Source organism: Macaca fascicularis, chromosome 17, assembly GCF_037993035.2.
Source record: "Macaca fascicularis isolate 582-1 chromosome 17, T2T-MFA8v1.1".
NCBI lineage: Eukaryota > Metazoa > Chordata > Mammalia > Primates > Cercopithecidae > Macaca > Macaca fascicularis.
The window spans coordinates 707,569-725,916 of record NC_088391.1 but is presented as its reverse complement, the minus strand read 5'-3'; the positions used below and the strand labels follow the sequence as shown (position 1 = coordinate 725,916).

At 46.3% G+C, this 18,348-nt stretch overlaps 1 long non-coding RNA gene across 2 annotated transcripts; it reads left to right on the top strand.

The window, feature by feature from the left end:
• The first annotated feature begins 2,506 nt into the window (after positions 1 to 2,506).
• On the top strand, positions 2,507 to 18,064 carry LOC141408930 (uncharacterized). Of its 2 annotated transcripts, none has more exons than XR_012426661.1 (2): positions 2,507 to 2,632; positions 17,895 to 18,064. It is a non-coding gene; the product is annotated as an uncharacterized lncRNA (long non-coding RNA). The 2 variants fall into 2 exon arrangements; XR_012426660.1 differs by having other exon boundaries at positions 2,507 to 2,660.
• The last annotated feature ends 284 nt before the right edge of the window (positions 18,065 to 18,348 follow it).

Here is an 18,348-nt window from a genome sequence, read left to right as displayed (position 1 = left end):
GGCTGGGGTTAGGGTTTAGGGTTAGGGTTAGGTTTAGGGTTAGGGTTTAGGGTTAGGGTTAGGTTTAGGATTGTTAGGGTTAGGGTTAGGGTTGGATTAGGGTTAGCGTTAGGGATGGGTTAGGGTAGGGTTAGGGTTAGGGGTTAGGTTTGGGTTTGGGGTTAGGATTAGGGTTTAGGGTTAGGGTTAGGCTTAGGTTAGGGTTAGGTTTAGTGGTAGGGTTTAGGGTTAGGGTTAGTGTTAAGGTTAGTGTTTTAGGGTTAGGTTAGGGTAGGGTTAGGGTTAGCGATGGGTTAGGGTTAGGTTTGGTTTAGGGTTAGTGTTAGGGCTAGGACTAGGGTTAGGGGTTAGGGTTGGGTTAGGGTTAGGGTTTGGGTCCATGTTAGGGTTGAGATTCAAGTTAGGGTTCGTGTTCTGTTTTGGGTTAGGTTTAGGGTTCGGATTTGGGTTCGGGTTAGCGTTCGTGTTTGGTTTCAGGTTAGGGTTGAAGCCGTTCTGCTGCCTCAGCCTCCCGAGTAGCTGGCATTATAGGCACACACCACCATGCGCAGCTAATTTTTTTATTTTTAGTACTGACAGTGTTTCACCATGTTTCCCAGGTTTCTCTGGAACTCCTGACATCAAGTAATCCACCTGCCTCTGCCTCCCAAAGTCCTGGGATTACAGGCATGAGCCACTATGCCCAGCTTTCACTTTCTTCTTTGTGTCAGAGATCTCTAGCAAGATACCTTTTCACAACTTTTATTGCAACGGAAGTATTTCAGAACTTTGTCAGGTTAAACTGTTAAGGGTATGTCTGTTTTTCTATGATACACTCAATTTAGGAATGTATGACTCAGTAATGAAAGTTGATCTGGCATCACCCTTGGCATTTGAGTTCCTAGGTGGAGAAGGGTCTGTTTTCAGGCATGATAATGGCTTACAGGAATGCAGCACCCCAAGAGGACCCTAGCAATTGGGAGAATTATGTTTACATGACACCCAAATAACCTTAAATTCTTAATAAAAGTTCCAAGGGTAATTTGTATAAGGGTCTTGTTTTTTATTTTTTGTTTTGAGATGGAGTCTTACTCTGTCACCCAGGCTGAACGGTGGCATGATCTTGGCTCACTGCAACCTCCACCTCCCGAGTTCAAGTGGTTCTCCTGCCTTACCCTCCAAAGTAGCTGAAATTACAGGTGCCTGCCACTATGCCAAGCTAATTTTTTGTATTTTTAGTAGAGATGGGGTTTCACCATGTTGGCCAGGCTGGTCTCGAACTCCTGACCTCGTGATTTGCCCGCCCCAGCCTCCCAAAGTGCTGGGATTACGGGCGTGAGCTACCGCACCCAGCCAGGGCCTCGTTTTTAAAGAAAATAAATTATATGACAGATTTGTTTCATATACATATATATATATAAAATATAAACTATACTCGTGAACATTTTACTCAACGTTTAAAAATCTTTAAGACCTTTCAGTACATAAAGCTTACATAACAAAATCTAGCAAAAGTGTATAAAATCTAAACACATTTCTAAAAGAAAGGGTGAGGCTTTCAGGGTGGCTATGCTGTGTTGGATATGGGCAGTGTTCCCTCTCTCTTGTGGTTCTGCTTATATGGCAGTTCCAGCTCACAAGAGCCCTCGGAGCCTGTCTGTTGGCCTGCATCCTGTGGCATTTGGCAAGTGAGATCTGTTTAATATAAGGTGTCCATAAAGCCAAGGTTATGATATCTAAAAATAATCAACAGTAATTCCCCAGAAATTTTGTCTTTTTTGACCAAGCCACTGGTGCAATGTGGAGTCACTGCATTATATGCAAAAAGAATAATGCCCTCACTCCAGAGTCTGAACCAGAACTGACCCTCAGTGGTGACTCCCCCTTTATTCTAGGAGGTGTTAACATTAGCTGTGGCAATGTAAAAACGGTGTTTCTGGAGGCAGTGGGGGCCGAGAATGGAAAATCCTCTGCAGCCGTCAACATAGAGAGTGAGACAATGCAGGTGTTGACTCACGGAACTGGACGAGAATCTACTACTCCTTCTCCAGTGAGAGTCTCTGTCATTTCATAGAAGGCTTAAACGCAGGGAGGGCGTGGGGATTCCGTGTAAACTTCAGTAAGGTGCATAAACAGAGGCCGTGATGTGTTTTTTCTCCGACCTTTTCCAGGGAGATCTGACCCCAGGGTTGCAGCGTGATGCTCACTAACAGAAGCTGACTTAATTGTGTTATGTCTCTGATCTTTTCCAAGGACATCTGGACCCAGGGTCGCAGTGTGATGCTCACTAACAGAAACTGATTCAATTGTGTTTCCAGGTTTTGGGGAATATCTTTAATTACTGCATGAATGTTTGTAAACTGTTGGGGCTAAATACGAAAGTTGCTCTTCAGGTGCCGTCTCCACCGAGCCACTGTGTACATTTTCTTTCTCTCTCTTGCAGCTGTTGTCTTCCTACAAACTGAACGAAAATGAAAAGGAAGTCATTTCTGCATGTGTCACAGAGGCATCCTTTGGTTCCAAAGGGAGCTGAGTTGGATTCCACAAGCGCATGGTCCTTGTAGCATGTGAATAGGATTCAGTCACGGACGAGAAGGAAGGGTTCAGGGGAGACTGTCACCGCCCTGTCCAGGCTAACACTCCAGCTGCCCAGGTGACAGGCTGGCCTGTGTTTGTGTTGTGTAAGTGTGTACAGCTGCTAATGTAGGGTCCAGAAACATCTTACAGAGTAAGCCTATCGCTACATGTAGTTTTATGTGGGTATAAATGCATTTCAGTTCTTAACATGAACATTTGTACAGTGCTTCCAAGTGAGGGTTTGACTGCCTCACATCTGGAATCCTTCAAGTTTATCCTTCTTGGAGTCAGTGTCGTGAACGTTTTCCCCTAGGTCAAGAGTCTGCTGTCAACATGATGTTCTCTAATTACACGGCTTCATACAACTCCGAGCTTTGTGGACATATATTTTTGTATTTAAGGTGTTCCTTCTTTTACTTCTGTTTATAGTTCATCCTTGACACTGCTCTTTTCCCACTGTCTTTATCTCAGGTCCTTTCCAAGCTTTCATCCTGGCTGACTTCTTTTAAGTAATGGAAGGAGAGGACGTGGGGTCAGTCAGCCTGACTTCCGATCCCTTCTCCACCCATTGTGGGGAAAAGAAAGAGATCAGCCTGTTACTGTGTCTATATAGAAAGAAGTAGACACAAGAGGCTCCATTTTGTTCTGTATTTGAGATGCTGTTAATCTGTGACCCTACCCCCAACCTTGTCCTTGCAAGAGACATGTGCTGTGGTGACTCAAGGTTTAATGGATTTTGGGCGTGCAGGATGTGTCTTTGTTAAACAAGCGCCTGAAGGCAGCTTGCTGGTTAAAAGTCATCACCATTCTCTGAATTTCAACTACCCAGGGACACCTACACGGCCAAAGATTGCAGGGACCTCTGCCTAGAAAAGCTAGATATTGTCCAAGGTTTATCCCCATGTGATAGGATGAAACAATGCTGCTAAAAGGTTTATGGAGATGTTTGCATATGTATCTCAAGGCACAGCATTTTCCTTTAAACTTATTCATGTCACAGAGATCCTTGTTCTTATGTCTTATTTCCTCCCTAAAAACGATCCTATTGTCCTGCCACTCCCTTATCTTTAAGATGGTAAAGATAATTATCTATAAATACTAAGGGAACTCAGAGACCGGTGCCGGCGTGGGTCCTCTGTAAGCTGAGCGCCGGTCCCCTGGGCCCCGCTTTTCTTTCTCTATATTTTGTCTCTGTGTCTTATTTCTTTTCTCAAGTCTCTTGTTCCACCTAACAAGAAACACCCACAGGTGTGGAGGGGCAGGCCACCCCTTCAACCCATTACTTGACAAATTAAAGCTGTGTTTAGGCTTCATTTATGTCATCCTGGATTTCTCAAGAGTTACAATTTTTTGATACATTAATTACAATTATAGGATCGTTTAAAGATCAAACAAGACAATGTATTGTTGGAACCGAACTGTCGATTCCCTCCTGGGCAGGGGTCGCCGCGAAGGATCACCGACACGAGATTCACAGCAGAGAGTTATTTATTACTAGCGCGCTAGGGTCCCAAGCTCTAAGTTGGTCCTGGGACCCCGAGTGCTTGTTACAGGTTGTTTATATAGGCAAACACAAGTTCAAACACAGCTTCAGGCGCGAAATTCAAACAAAGCTTTAGGCCCGTGGTAATTGGGTCTAGCTATGGCCTGAGCAAGGCGTCTTGTTCTAATTGGTTAGAGCAGGACCTTATGAGGTTTTTTCTTGGAGTTGCTGATTCCGGGAACTTCGAGGCAGGGTGGGACCCCCGGAATTGGCAGGGTGGGACCCCATGAGGTTGTTTCCCGGAATCGGCAGGGTGGGACCCTATCAGGGTGGGACCCTATCGAGGCAGGGTGGGACCCTATCCAGAGCCACCTGGTGTTAATTTTTTCTATATGAGGCCTAGTTTCTAAATTTTATGAGGCCCAGTTTCATTCCCTCCTCTTTTTGTGTCAGAGGCTCAATCTTGAGCCTCTTCTTCAGTCCTGAGGGTCTGGTATTGTTGGGTCAGAACCATAGCATGTACTATGTTTAATCTATTTTTAATAAGGGTGAGTAAGCGGTTGAGTATGCATGGCCCGAAAGTCAGGATGAGCGTGAGCAGGATGAGGGGTCCTAAGATGGTGGAGATTAGGGTGCTAAGCCAAGGGGATTGGTTGTACCAATTTTCAAACCAATTTTGCTGAGATTCTCTCTCTTTTTTTCTCTTGTCTAATCTTTCTCTCAGTTTTGCCATAGAATCTTTAACTACTCCTGAATGATCTGCATAAAAACAACATTGCTCTTTCAGGGCTGCACAGAGCCCGCCCTCTTTCAGAAAGACAATTTCTAGTCCTCGTCGGTTTTGTAATACAACTTCAGACAGAGAAGTCAAGGACTCTTCAAGTTTTGTGATGGATCGTTCTATGGCTCTAAGGTCTTCATCTATGGCTACTCTAAGTTGTTGCAGATGATGGTTACCATGCACTAGGGCTGCTGTCCCGGTCCCAACTCCAGCCGCTACCCCAATTCCTAACATTACGGCGAGGGTGAGGGAGATAGGTTCTCTCTTTGGTCTAGTATGAGTTTTTTGCTCATACCGGAGATCAAAGGAGTCTCCAGAGTGATAGTATACTCGGGGAACAACTTGTACCAACACGCAATAGTGGGTGCCACTGCTAAAAATGGCTGTGGATATACAGGGGGTGAGTCCAGTGTTGCAAGCCCACCAGTCCGTCTCGGAGGGGACCAAATAGTGATTGGAGCTGGGTACTGTCATGGTTACATTACAAAGATGCTGATGACTAGGGGGCACCTGGCCTATGTAGGTTCCTGACCCAGAAACTTCAGCCAGGGTTAGTTTTCTTTGTTGTTCCCATGTGCATCCAGTAGGATTGGCGGAGTTAGTGAAATTATTAGTGGAGGCAATGCCTTCATAGTAAGGGGGGCCTGTTGCCAGACATAGCCAGCAAGAGGATGTAAATTCTGGCTTTGTCTGGTTTAAAGCGAAGTAGGAGCCCTTTATGAGATTTAGGAGCCTGTCACCTATTCCCAGGTCAAGGGGCCCGCGGGTGACGTTTTGGGCTGAAGGTGTGTATTTAGAGGAGGTGGAGATTAGAGGCGGGGAAGTGCTTTTAGGAGCTCTTGGTTGGGGCTCTCTTGGTGCAGGAACCAGGGGCTTCCTTGTTTCTGATAAAACTTGGTTTGGTCCTACTGCGACAGGGGCTGTGATAGGGTTGACTATTAATTTGATTTGGATAGGGATTCCATACAGTGGCTTTTGGTATAAATATAGGCCCCATATTAACCCGGATATTCAACGGTTATCAGATTTTGCTGCATCTTCAAACTTGATGTGGACCAGATTGCAAGTTTTTGAATATCGGGTTCTAGTGCAGCGCTGGACAAAGGACATGGTTATGTACCAGGGTTTCATGGCCCATTTCCATTCTCCATCATTAGTAGTTATACAGGACCAACTAGCGCAAAACAGGGCATCTATTTCTCTACAAGTTTTTTTCATTTTTCCTGTCCTGAATCCGGGACAGGCATAGAATCCGTTCCGGCTTACGGACACCCTTCTAGCCTGTTTTCTCCATTCTCCCCCTTCCATGTCATCTATTTTTGCTATTTTGTCTAGGTTGAAATAGAGGTCAGGGAACCAAGTCCCCATAGGAGCAATTTTTGAGGTTTTATCTAAGACCTCATGAGTACTAAAATCAATCACCTGCCAGGTCAGGTTATATGGCCGGTGGGGGTTATTACTGCCAGCGACGCAGGGAAGGAGGGCTAGTAACAAGCAAGGGGCTAGATACGAGAGAGTCTTATCTTGAGCGGGTCCTCGGAGCGTCGGAGTCTCCATGTCTCAGGTGGTGTTGGTCCGGGCGTCCCTGGAGCAGCCTTGGCGTGGGATGCGTGGATCCAAGTGGAGATTCCGTCAACCTTTATGGCTGTGGGTGTGGTCAGGAGAACAATGTAGGGTCCTTTCCACCGAGGCTCTAGTCCTTGAGTGCGATGCCGTCTAACGTAGACAGAGTCTCCCACCTGGAAGGGGTGACTGGTCTGTGGATGTCCTGGTTGGTACAGTTCTGCCAAGGGGGCCCAGATTTGGGCCTGTACTGCTTGGAGTCCTTTTAGCCGGGCCTGTAGGTCAGTCTTAGGATCGGAGGGGGAGAAGGAATTAAGCAAGTTTGACAAAGGGGGAGGTCCTCCGTAGAGGATTTCATATGGAGTGAGCCCAAAACGGTTAGGTGTATTCCGGGCCCTTAACAGAGCTAAGGATAGGAGGCGTCTCCAATCTTTTAAACCAGTCTCTAAGGTCAATTTAGTAAGGGTCTCTTTTATTGTTCTATTCATTCTTTCTACCTGTCCTGAGCTCTGGGGTCTATAGGCACAATGTAATTTCCAATTAATCCCCAATATCCTGGCGAGCCCCTGACTTACCTGAGAAACGAAGGCCGGCCCGTTATCTGACCCAATTACCTTGGGAAGTCCGAATCTAGGAAAGATTTCTTCCAAAATTTTCTTGGCTACTATGTGTGCCGTTTCTTGCCGGGTGGGGTAGGCTTCTACCCATCCTGAAAAGGTATCTACAAACACCAGTAAGTACTTATATCCAGCATAGTGAGGTTTTACTTCAGTGAAGTCTATTTCCCAATAGACTCCTGGGCGGTTACCACGAGTTCGTTTCCTTTCTGGCACTCGGGTAGCCCCAGCGTTTACCTGCTGACAGACCTTACAGGCAGATGTCACTTGTTCTACGAGGGTACTTGCCTTTGGGATTAGAAAGTCAGTTTTTTCAATCAGTAATTTTAGCTTTCGATTACTGAAGTGTGTCCAGGCATGCATCTGCTGGATCATTGCCAGGGCCTCCTTTTGGGGAAGGACTATTTTCCCTCCTTTTTCCCAGTTTTTAGTGTCTTTGTTTTCTATAGCCCCTATGGCCTTTGCTTCTTCCTGGTCTTCTGGGGTATAAGTATGTTCAATAGTTATGTGGCTGGTTTCGTCAGGTTCTGTGGCTAGGGTCAGTACTTCCGCCATGGCGGCTTGCCTGGCTACTTGGTCAGCCTGTCTGTTTCCTACTGCGACTGGATCCTGTCCTTTCTGATGCCCGGGGCAGTGAATTATAGCCACTTCTTGAGGAAGAAAAAGGGCTTTCAATAAGGCAATTATTTCAGCTTTGTTCTTGATTTCCTTTCCTTCTGAGGTTAGGAGACCTCTTCTTTCATAGATACTTCCATGAGTATGAGCCGTTGCAAAGGCATACCGGCTATCAGTATAAATGTTAGCTTTTTTCCCTTTCGACAGCTCTACAGCCTTGGTTAGTGCTATTAACTCAGCCTTCTGTGCAGACGTGCCAGGAGGTAGTGATTGTGCCCAAATGGTGTTGTGGCCATCTACTACCGCTGCTCCCGCCCTCCGGGTACCTGAGTCAAGGTAACTGCTGCCGTCTGTGTACCAGGTGTGATCCGCGTCTGGGAGTTCTTGGTCTTTAAGGTCTTCCCGTGTTCCATGGGTCTCAGCCAGTACTTGCCGACAATCGTGTGGGCTTGGTTGGTCTTCCGGTACCGGCAGCAGCGTAGCAGGGTTTAGGGTGACCGGAGGGCCAAACTGGACGCGGTCCGTGTCCAGTAGGAGGGCCTGGTAGTGGGTCAGGCGTGCGTTGGTTATCCACCGGTCCGGGGGCTGCCGCACTATGGCCTCTAGAGCATGTGGGGTAATAATAGTCAGTCGCTGCCCAAGGGTTAACTTAGCAGAGTCCTTGACCAGCATAGCGGTGGCTGCCATGATACGGAGACACGGGGGCCAGCCGGCCGCCACAGGGTCTAGCTTCTTAGACAGGTATGCTACCGGTCTTTTCCAAGGCCCTAATTTTTGGGTCAAGACCCCTTTGGCAATTCCTTGCCTTTCGTCCAGGAAGAGGGTAAAGGGCTTTGAGGTGTCTGGTAACCCAAGGGCCGGGGCAGACAAGAGTGCTTGTTTTAGTGCCTCAAAAGCCAATTGATGCTCTGTCTGCCAGGTGAAAGGGGCGCTCTCCTTGGTGAGTGCATAAAGGGGGGCGGCCAGTTCAGCAAAACCGGGTATCCACAAGCGACAGAACCCAGCAGTTCCCAAGAATTCACGTACCTCCCTGGGATTTCGTGGTGGTGGAAGGCGAGCCACTGTCTCTATGCGCCCAGGGGTGAGCCACCTTTTCCCTTCACTCAGGATATACCCCAGATATGTTACCTTGGTCTGACAGAGCTGTGCCTTCTTGGCGGATGCCCGGTATCCTTTTTCACCCAGTGCCTGGAGTAGATGCCTGGTACCTTGTATACAGATTTCCTTTGTAGGAGCAGCCAAGAGGAGGTCATCCACATACTGGAGTAGAGTCACTTCTGGATTTTGGGTCCGGAAGTCGGTCAGGTCTCGATGAAGAGCCTCATCGAAGAGAGTGGGAGAGTTCTTGAATCCTTGGGGAAGCCGGGTCCAGGTCAATTGGCCCGAAATTCCTTTCTCAGGATCCTTCCACTCAAAGGCAAAGAGTTCTTGGCTTTGGGGGGCCAGAGGTAAACAGAAGAAAGCATCTTTTAAATCTAATACTGTATACCAGTCATAGCCTGGTTTTAAGGTGCTGAGTAAGTTGTAAGGATTGGGGACCGTGGGATGGATGTCCATGGTTCTTTTGTTGATTTCTCTCAAGTCTTGGACAGGCCTGTAATCCTGAGTACCAGGCTTTTTTACTGGCAGAAGAGGAGTGTTCCAGGGCGAGCGACAAGGTCGCAACACTCCGAGTTCTAGAAATTTGTTAATGTGCTGCCGAATTCCTATATGAGCCTCTCGGCTCATGGGATATTGCTTGATAGACACGGGCACCGCCGTGGGCTTTAGATCAATTATGATTGGGGCTTGATACTTAGCTAGCCCGAGTCCTCCCGTTTCCGCCCAAGCTTGGGGAAAATCTTGCCACCAAATATCAGGGAGGCTAGTGATAACCGGAACGTCGAAAAGCCGATGCTCATCTTGCAGAGACACAGTTAAGATTTGGATGGGCTGACCGTCCCGATTTAATACCTGGGCCCCTGTCTCAGAGAAATGGATTTGGGCTCCGAGCTTGGTCAGAAGATCTCGCCCTAGGAGGGGGTAGGGGCATTCAGGTACCACCAAGAAGGAATGTGTCACCATTCCTTGTCCAAGGTTAACTGTCCGGTGGTTAGTCCACTTGTGCAATTTTCCCCCTGTTGCCCCCTGGACCCAGGATGTGCGGGAAGACGGGCCTGTCTGCCTTTGTCAAAACTGAATGTTGGGCGCCTGTGTCCACCAAGAAGGTGGTGGGTTGCCCCCCTACAGAGAGAGTTAGCCGGGGCTCGGGGGGGGCTCCAGAGCCTTGACACCCCTATTCGCTATCTTCACCTAGGGTGAGGACAGCGGCAGGTTTCTTTTGGTCTTTAGGACGCTTGGGGCAATCTTTAATCCAATGTCCCCGTTCTTTGCAGTAGGCACACTGGTCTTTTTCCACTTTTGGCCGCCTCCGCTTCTCTCCCTCTCTCCCTGGTCCTTTCTCTCTCACAACTGCCGCCAGGATTTTTGTTAAATGCTTATCCCTCACTCGGTCCCTACGATCCTCTCGCTCCATCTGTTCCTTCGCTAACCTGGCTTCCCTTTCCTCAGGGGTTTCTCTCTTATTATACACTTTTTCTGCCTCCCTAACCAATTCCTGTAATCCATAGGTTTGGATTCCATCTAGCCTTTGGAGTTTTCCTTTTATATCTAATGCAGCTTGGTCTATGAATGCCATAGCTACGGTAGCCTTATGTTCTAGGGCCTCTGGATCGAATGGGGTATACATTCGGAATCCTTCCAGAAGCCTTTCCATGAAGGCTGCCGGGCTTTCATCCCTTTCCTGAGTTATGGTCCTTACCTTGGCCAAATTTGTGGGGCGCTTTCCTGCCCCTTTGAGACCCGCCAACAGAGCCTGGCGATAGATTCGGAGACTCTCCCTACCTGGTGCCGTTTCATAGTCCCAGTCTGGGCGGGTGAGGGGAAATCCCTCGTCTATTTCATTGGGAAGTTGGGTTGGGAGGCCTCCTGGTCCTGGCACATTTTTCCGGGCCTCCAGGAGGACTCGCTGCCTTTCTTCAGTGGTTAGGAGGACCTGCAAAAGTTGCTGGCAATCATCCCAAGTGGGCTGGTGAGTGAGGAGAATGGATTCTATTAACGAGGTTAGGGCCTGGGGGTCTTGGGAAAAGGAAGGGTTATGGGTTTTCCAGTTGTAGAGGTCAGAGGCAGAGAAGGGCCAGTACTGGACCATGCGATTGACAGTACGGAGGGGAAAAAGGGAGGATTGCCAAGTAGAAGGGCCCTCTGGGTCCTCAGTCCGCCGCAAGCGGAGACGAGAAGGTGTCGGCGGCGGCGTCCGAGGGGTGAGCTTGGGCGGGACTGGAGAAGGAGACGGGGTGGAGGGAGGGGCCGAGGGAGAAGTTGGAGAAAGGGTAGGGGCCGAGGCGGTAGAGGAAAGAGCTGGGGACAAGACAGGGGGCAAGGGTGAAGCGTAAGGTGGAGGTCCCAGAAGGGGGTTCTGAGGTGGAGGAGGCAGGGGGTCAAGAAGGAGGAGATCCCTCTGGGGTTCATCTGGGAGGACTGGCTTAGGCGGGTCCGGATTCCGATTCTTTGGGGCTTCTAAGGCAAGGAGGGTAGATTGGGATGGGGAAGGGGGATGGAGGAAGGGTTTCACCCAAGAGGGAGGATTTCGGACCAGATCCTCCCAAATAATTATGTAGGCCACCTGGTCCGGGTGTCCGAGTGGCCCAGGATCCATCACTTTTGCTTTAACCTGCAAGATAATTGAGAGGTTAAATGTTCCGTCCCGGGGCCATTCCCCATGGAGGGTTGGCCATTCGGACGAGCAGAATGTTTTCCATCGTCCCTTACGGACTTCTACAGAGAGGTGGTGGGCTCGAGCCCGGACGTCAGGGAAGTGAGTCAGGGTTAGAGACAAAGGAGTCGTCAACGTCTGTCCTATTTCGTCCACGTATAACAAGGACAAAACAAGGGAAACAAAAACAAAGACCAGACAAGTAAGGAGAAGCCGCGCGGCCAGAGAGTGGCGCCACAAGATCACAAAATATTCAGACGGCAGGGGCGGCCTGCCTACAGATTTGAAGAGGCTGACTGAGTCATCAGCTTTCTCCCAGACTACCGCCAGGGCGTCCCCCAGGGCGCAAGTGGGAAGGTGCGGGACACGTCTGTCCCCCTTCCCCACTTAATTCAGAAGGAGTACTCCCCAGAGTTCAGAGTTAGCCGGCAAGACAGACAGAACAAAACGAAAGTACCTGGTGGGTCCGTTCAGTCAGCAGTCCGTGGCCCGGGCCAGATAGGTCTCCGCCGGATGGGTCGGGGGTCCTCGGACGACCCCACTTCCCGGCCAACGCACCAAATGTTGGAACCGAACTGTCGATTCCCTCCTGGGCAGGGGTCGCCGCGAAGGATCACCGACACGAGATTCACAGCAGAGAGTTATTTATTACTAGCGCGCTAGGGTCCCAAGCTCTAAGTTGGCCCTGGGACCCCGAGTGCTTGTTACAGGTTGTTTATATAGGCAAACACAAGTTCAAACACAGCTTCAGGTGCGAAATTCAAACAAAGCTTTAGGCCCGTGGTAATTGGGTCTAGCTATGGCCTGAGCAAGGTGTCTTGTTCTAATTGGTTAGAGCAGGACCTTATGAGGTTTTTTCTTGGAGTTGCTGATTCCGGGAACTTCGAGGCAGGGTGGGACCCCCGGAATTGGCAGGGTGGGACCCCATGAGGTTGTTTCCCGGAATCGGCAGGGTGGGACCCTATCAGGGTGGGACCCTATCGAGGCAGGGTGGGACCCTATCCAGAGCCACCTGGTGTTAATTTTTTCTATATGAGGCCTAGTTTCTAAATTTTATGAGGCCTAGTTTCAGTATATTGATGTGTTTTGTAATATTTGTTGTTGTTTGTTTGTTTGAGACTGAGTCTCACTCTGTCACCCAGGCTGGGGTTCAGTGGCGTGAGTGAACCTTGGCTCACTGCAACCTCCGCCTCCTGGGTTCAAGTGATTTTCCCGTCTTAACCTCCCGAGTAGCTGGGACTACAGGTGCCTGCCACCACACTTGGCTAATTTTTGTATTTTTAGTAGAGATGGGGTTTCACCATATTGACCAGGCTGGTCTTGAACTCCTGACCTTGTGATTCACCCAACTCGGCCTCCCAAAGTGCTGGAATTATAGAGGTGAGCCACCGCGCCTGGACTGTAATCTTTAAAGCTCAATAGAAATGTAAGATCTTGCTATTATTATGCGATGATAAAATCTTTCATTCTTTGCTTTTTCCTTGGTTGCTGGCCTAGAAATTGAATCAATTCTGTTCTCTCTTTTTTTAAAAAAATAATCTTGAACGTGTGAAATTGCTGATATTTTAATATGTTGCTGATGTTTGATCATTTGAATGGTAGCTTCCTATGGTTTCTTCTAGTAGTTAAAACTATCAGGCCAGGCATGGTGGCTCATGCCTATAGTGCCAGCACTTTGGGAGGCCAAGGTGGGCAGATCACCTGAGGTCAGGAATTTGAGACCAGCATGACCAACATGGTGAAATCCTGTGTCTACTTAAAATACAAAAATTGGCAGGAGAACCACTTGAACCCGGGAGAGGAAGGTTGCAGTGAGCTGAGATTGCATCACTGTACTCCAGTCTGGGCAACAGAGTGAGACTCTGACAAAAAACGAAAACAAAAACAGAAAGAAAAAACTATATCAAAGTTATATATTTGTATAGTGAAACCTCAGACAGTGCCACTAAGTGAATGATGATATAATACTCTTATTTCTTATTTTGCTATGACGTTAGTTTCTCAACAATCACTCCACCTGCCGGTTTGGTCTTTTTTCCCATTGGGATTGGTTTCCCTTAAATGTCTGGTGATTCTTCATTGTTCACATTTAATAGTGACACAGGAAGAAGAAGAAAGGAGTCTGTTATCATTAGTAAAAGGCTCGTCTAGAGGGTTTTTTTTCCGGGAGTTGATAGGGTTTCCACATGTTAGTAAGTGATGTCTTTGGTCTAGATGGTTTCCTTTCTCTGGAGAAAAACTTCTCCTCTCCTCTCTGGAAGGCAGGTGCTTGCTGTTGGTTGTTGGTGTTCTACTCACTGGTTACCTGAGGGGTGGGGTGCAGGCATCGGTGAGGGAGGATAACAAGGGTTGACTGTTAATGTACAGATGTTAATCAACCTTCCTGTTTTCTGACGCCTGCCTCACTTCTCCGCCCCTCACCCCCAGGAAGGTCCACAGATGATACTCCTTCTCAAGGCTGCGAGGCCATCACATCACTTTTTTGTCTCTGCTGCTCTCTCTACGTGATGGATAACCATCATGGTTTCTTGGGAGGGAAAGGAAACAACTGGGCCAGTATTTGGTCTACCATCTTTTAGTTGGAAGCTTCTTCTTCCAACTGAAGCTAGAATAACAAAGCTTGAGAAAGCGTTTTTAAAATATCTAGTATCTCAACTTTTGGGGACAATTTGAATATCTTAAGGCACTAAGTAACTGAGTTTTCTGAAAAGGGTGACGGGGGAACCATTAATTAATTAATTAATTAATCTCTGCTTTAAATATATTGCACCAGGTTTGTGTATTATAATTCACACTCAAAAAGTACAGATTTAATTTTGATATATTTTCTTTGAAGAAATAGCTTAACTACTCTTCAGTGCTGCATTTACGATGTGGCCAAATCTTTGAGATAAAATTATTTCTCTCTATGTAAATGAAGATGTTGTACTTTGAAAAATCATTCCTTTTGGCATTTTTAGATCTTTCTCAGTTTTCTTGAACCTTTTGTGCAAGAGCAATGACCTTATATTTCCACAATATTCCTATTAAACACTTAGCTGTGGGCCTGAAAGAAATGTGCAGTTCTGTTAGAAAAAAGGTGGGGAAGGTAGTATCACTATTCCTCTTTCATGGATGGGCAAACAGGTTCAGGAATTTTCCAGAACTGAGGTTTTCTATCTTATAATTGGGTGTTCTTTGTCTCACAACGTGCACTTCGTCCTTCTGTATGGATTTCTTTGCTGAGGCTGACTGTGAATTTTGGCTCTCACATGCTAAGTACACATTAATTTCTTATCCTTTATTCCCACATAGTGTACGAGTGATTTTGAGAGGGTCCTGGATGGCATGGTCCTCAGGTGCTTGGCAAAATGGGTCTGCTCTCTCCTAGGTAAGCCTGGCTCTAGGCCCTTTTCCATGTCCTGGCCTTCCCCAGCAGTCCCTGGTGCCCTCTGCTAACCAAAACTCCACAGTGAAGCACCACCCGAATGGTGACCTGTTAAAGGTTCCCAGTTTGGGACATGTTATTCCTCTTCTGTAAAAACTGCATCAATGGCCGGGCGCGGTGGCTCAAGCCTGTAATCCCAGCACTTTGGGAGGCCGAGATGGGCGGATCACGAGGTCAGGAGATCGAGACCATCCTGGCTAACACGGTGAAACCCCGTCTCTACTAAGAAATACAAAAAATAGCCGGGCGAGGTGGCAGCGCCTGTAGTCCCAGCTACTCGGGAGGCTGAGGCCGGAGAATGGCGTGAACCCGGGAGGCGGAGCTTGCAGTGAGCTGAGATCCGGCCACTGCACTCCAGCCTGGGCTACAGAGCGAGACTCCGTCTCAAAAAAAAAAAAAAAAAAAAAAACTGCATCACTTTCAGATAGACTCTCAGGCAAAGGCACAGAAAATTATGATTAGATTAATGATCTTTCAGAGGTTTCCTGTCGCTGAGGTCATCTGAGCCAGTAGTTTTCAAAATGAGTTGCGGGCTTCATATCCTCAAATGTTGCATTTAAATTCTAGTTAAAAATAGTTTCACCACTGTATTTTTCCATTCTAAGACAGATTTTTTCCCATGCTTTACTTACTCCGGAGTTAGCCTGCATCTTACAATTGATCCACTGCATTTCATATGATGAGATCTCTTCTGTTCTTCTAAAAAATTATCAATAGTTTTGTGATGGATATTGATTTAATAGCATCTCAGAATGTAAAACATCCAGGTTACAATCATTAACTCTTCTACAATATTTACATGCAAGAAGGCAATATTTCTTTCTTTTTATAAGCCAAATTATATCTAGCAGAAACTCCCATGTGTCGAGATGTGGAAGATTCCAATTCACGGAAGTTTCTCGTCATATTCTGTTCCAGACACTGGAGGCTGGGATGGTGGCACTTCATGCTCCTCACCTTCCTGTCTCACTACTTTTCCTGTGACTGCTGACTGCTGGCCCTTTACTCTGAAGGGGGTGAGAGGACCACTGCCCTGGCACTGGGGAGGGGATGTTCCTCACAGCACAAGAAGTGCCTGGAAGGCAGCCGTCACATGCCGGAACCTTGGCCACACCAACCACATCTGGGGAACTGCACATAACTAGGGCCTAGCCCATTAGGAATGCTACTGTTCTGGGAACATCTCCCCGGCATCCTCATTTTGTTTTCCCATTGGCTAGTCCAGCTTAACTTAACCCTTAGATGATTCTAGATTTCCCTAGAAAATACCTAGGTGAGAGTTATCCAGGCAAATTCTCTTTTCCTCCTTTAAACCCCTAAAGGCTATATTTTGTGTGTGTGTGTGTGTGTGTGTGTGTGTGTGTGTGTGTGTGTGTGTGTATGTGTATGTGTTACAGAAAGACCTAATCTGCAAAAGCACAGCTTGGCCTTCAGAAAATAGATGGGAAAAGGGCTGCTTTATTATTTCCTGGTGCCTCCAAAGCACACACAAAGAGGATATAAGTTAGTACTTTCTCTAATAATTCCATCTGTAACATTGAGCATTTAAATACCTTGCCCATACAAGTGCATCATAAAAGGTAGCATTAATGAAACAATTAAATGTCTCAACCTGTCTTCTTGTAAGCCATGAAATAAATTTCTCCCATTATCTCTATGTATATGTTTACCATTTGTGCAAATATACCACTGAATAGAGATTGTAGACAATTTTTATTTTGATGACAGTCCACTCATGTAAAATTACACACAAAAATAGTACTGTAACCCAGGTGCATTGCCAGATCCAAGTAAATGTGAGCCTAGGCCCATTTGTTCATGCATGTGTTTTTATGATTTTGTCTGTTCCTTTTCTGACTTACATATTTATAATACAGAATGTGAGAAGAGGTAGCTCTTTGTAGTTATTTAGCTTTAAGACATAGAAAACTCTTCTAGAATCTTTAAAAAGTAATTGCAAGAATTTTTTGAAAGCTTCTTGAAATTACAAGTCAAGATTTTAAAAAAATTATTATTCTTTGAAACTACTTTTCTGTATACATCAAGATTTATCAATAGCATATAAAATAAATCAATAGCAACAAAATAAAATGGGAAAGGATGGTAATGGCCATCTCATATTGCTTATTTCTTTTTCTTTTTTTTTTTTTTTTTTTGATACAGAGCCTTGCTCTGTCGCCCAGGCTGGAGTGCAGTGGCCCCATCTCTGCTCATGGCAAGCTCCACCTCCCGGGTTCACAGCATTCTCCTACCTCAGTCTCCCAAGTAGCTGGGACTACAGGCGCCTGCCACCTCGTTCGGCTAGTTTTTTTGTATTTTTTTAGTAGAGACGGGGTTTCACCGTGTTAGCCAGGATGGTCTCGAACTCCTGACCTCATGATTCGCCCGTCTCAGCCTCCCAAAGTGCTGGGATTACAGGCTTGAGCCACCATGCCTGGCCTTGCTTATTTCTTTTATAATAACTAAGTCATATAAATTGAGCTCACAAAAATATTTAGATTAATAAAATTATAATTTACCATTGGTAATGTTTGAGTTTTTCTTGTACATTTTTATGTAGCAAGAAAAACAGTTTTTACTGTTAAAAATGGTTTTTAAAAAATCAGAGCAAGCCTAAGCCCCTTCATTTTATAAATACAATAACCTGAGGCTCATCAGTGCTGGTGACTCACACAGGCACACACTCAGCATTGCTGGATGTCAGCTCAGGATCCAGAATGCATTTGAACAATTCGTGCTAAATTAATAAATGTACTTTAAAATAGGCCCATATTAATCCAAAAATAACTAAACCTGTGGAATTTGTAAAATAAGATGTTTATGAATGAGGACATGGCATTTCGCCTTAGTTCTGATTCCCCCCTTTCTGAAAGCAGAATCTACAGTCTATTTTCCCATTGCTAGATTTCAGAGGAGAGCCTGGTGTCACTTACAGCAGACATTGCAGATGCCTCAGCATTTCGGATGAAGACGGTAAAGACCTTCTTTGTTTCAAAAAAACCTTTATTTTCCAGGGGAGAAAACACAGGTTGGATCTAAACTCAATCTTCCTATTGAAATATTTTAATGACACTGAAAGAGGTTGTTGCATTTGGCAGGTGCAAGTGGAGCCGTGCGGTCCTGCACTGAAGCCCTGCAGTCCTGACTTCTGAGTGGAGCTAGAGGAGAATTATATTAATGTGTTTGCACTACTTGCTCAATTGTAAAGCATAACAAATATATTTAAGGCATGTTTTTTTAAATGAGAATAAAATAGTTTAACAATGTTTACACACCTATTTTAGTTGTTACATTCTCTAATCTTTTTTTATCCTCACAACCATGGAAGCGCTCTACCATCTCCATTTCAGAAAGTAGACAGTAACTGAACAACACTATCTTCTTTTAAAAAACATTTATTTCATTATGAAAGTTTATGGTTTATGTAATTAATACCTTTTTGTGGTCTGCATTCAATGGGTGTGGGCATCTGCACACTGTCGTGGGTCCACTATTGTGAAATCGCACACAGTGGTCTCACTGCCCTAAACAGCCAAGGCTCTCTGCCCATCC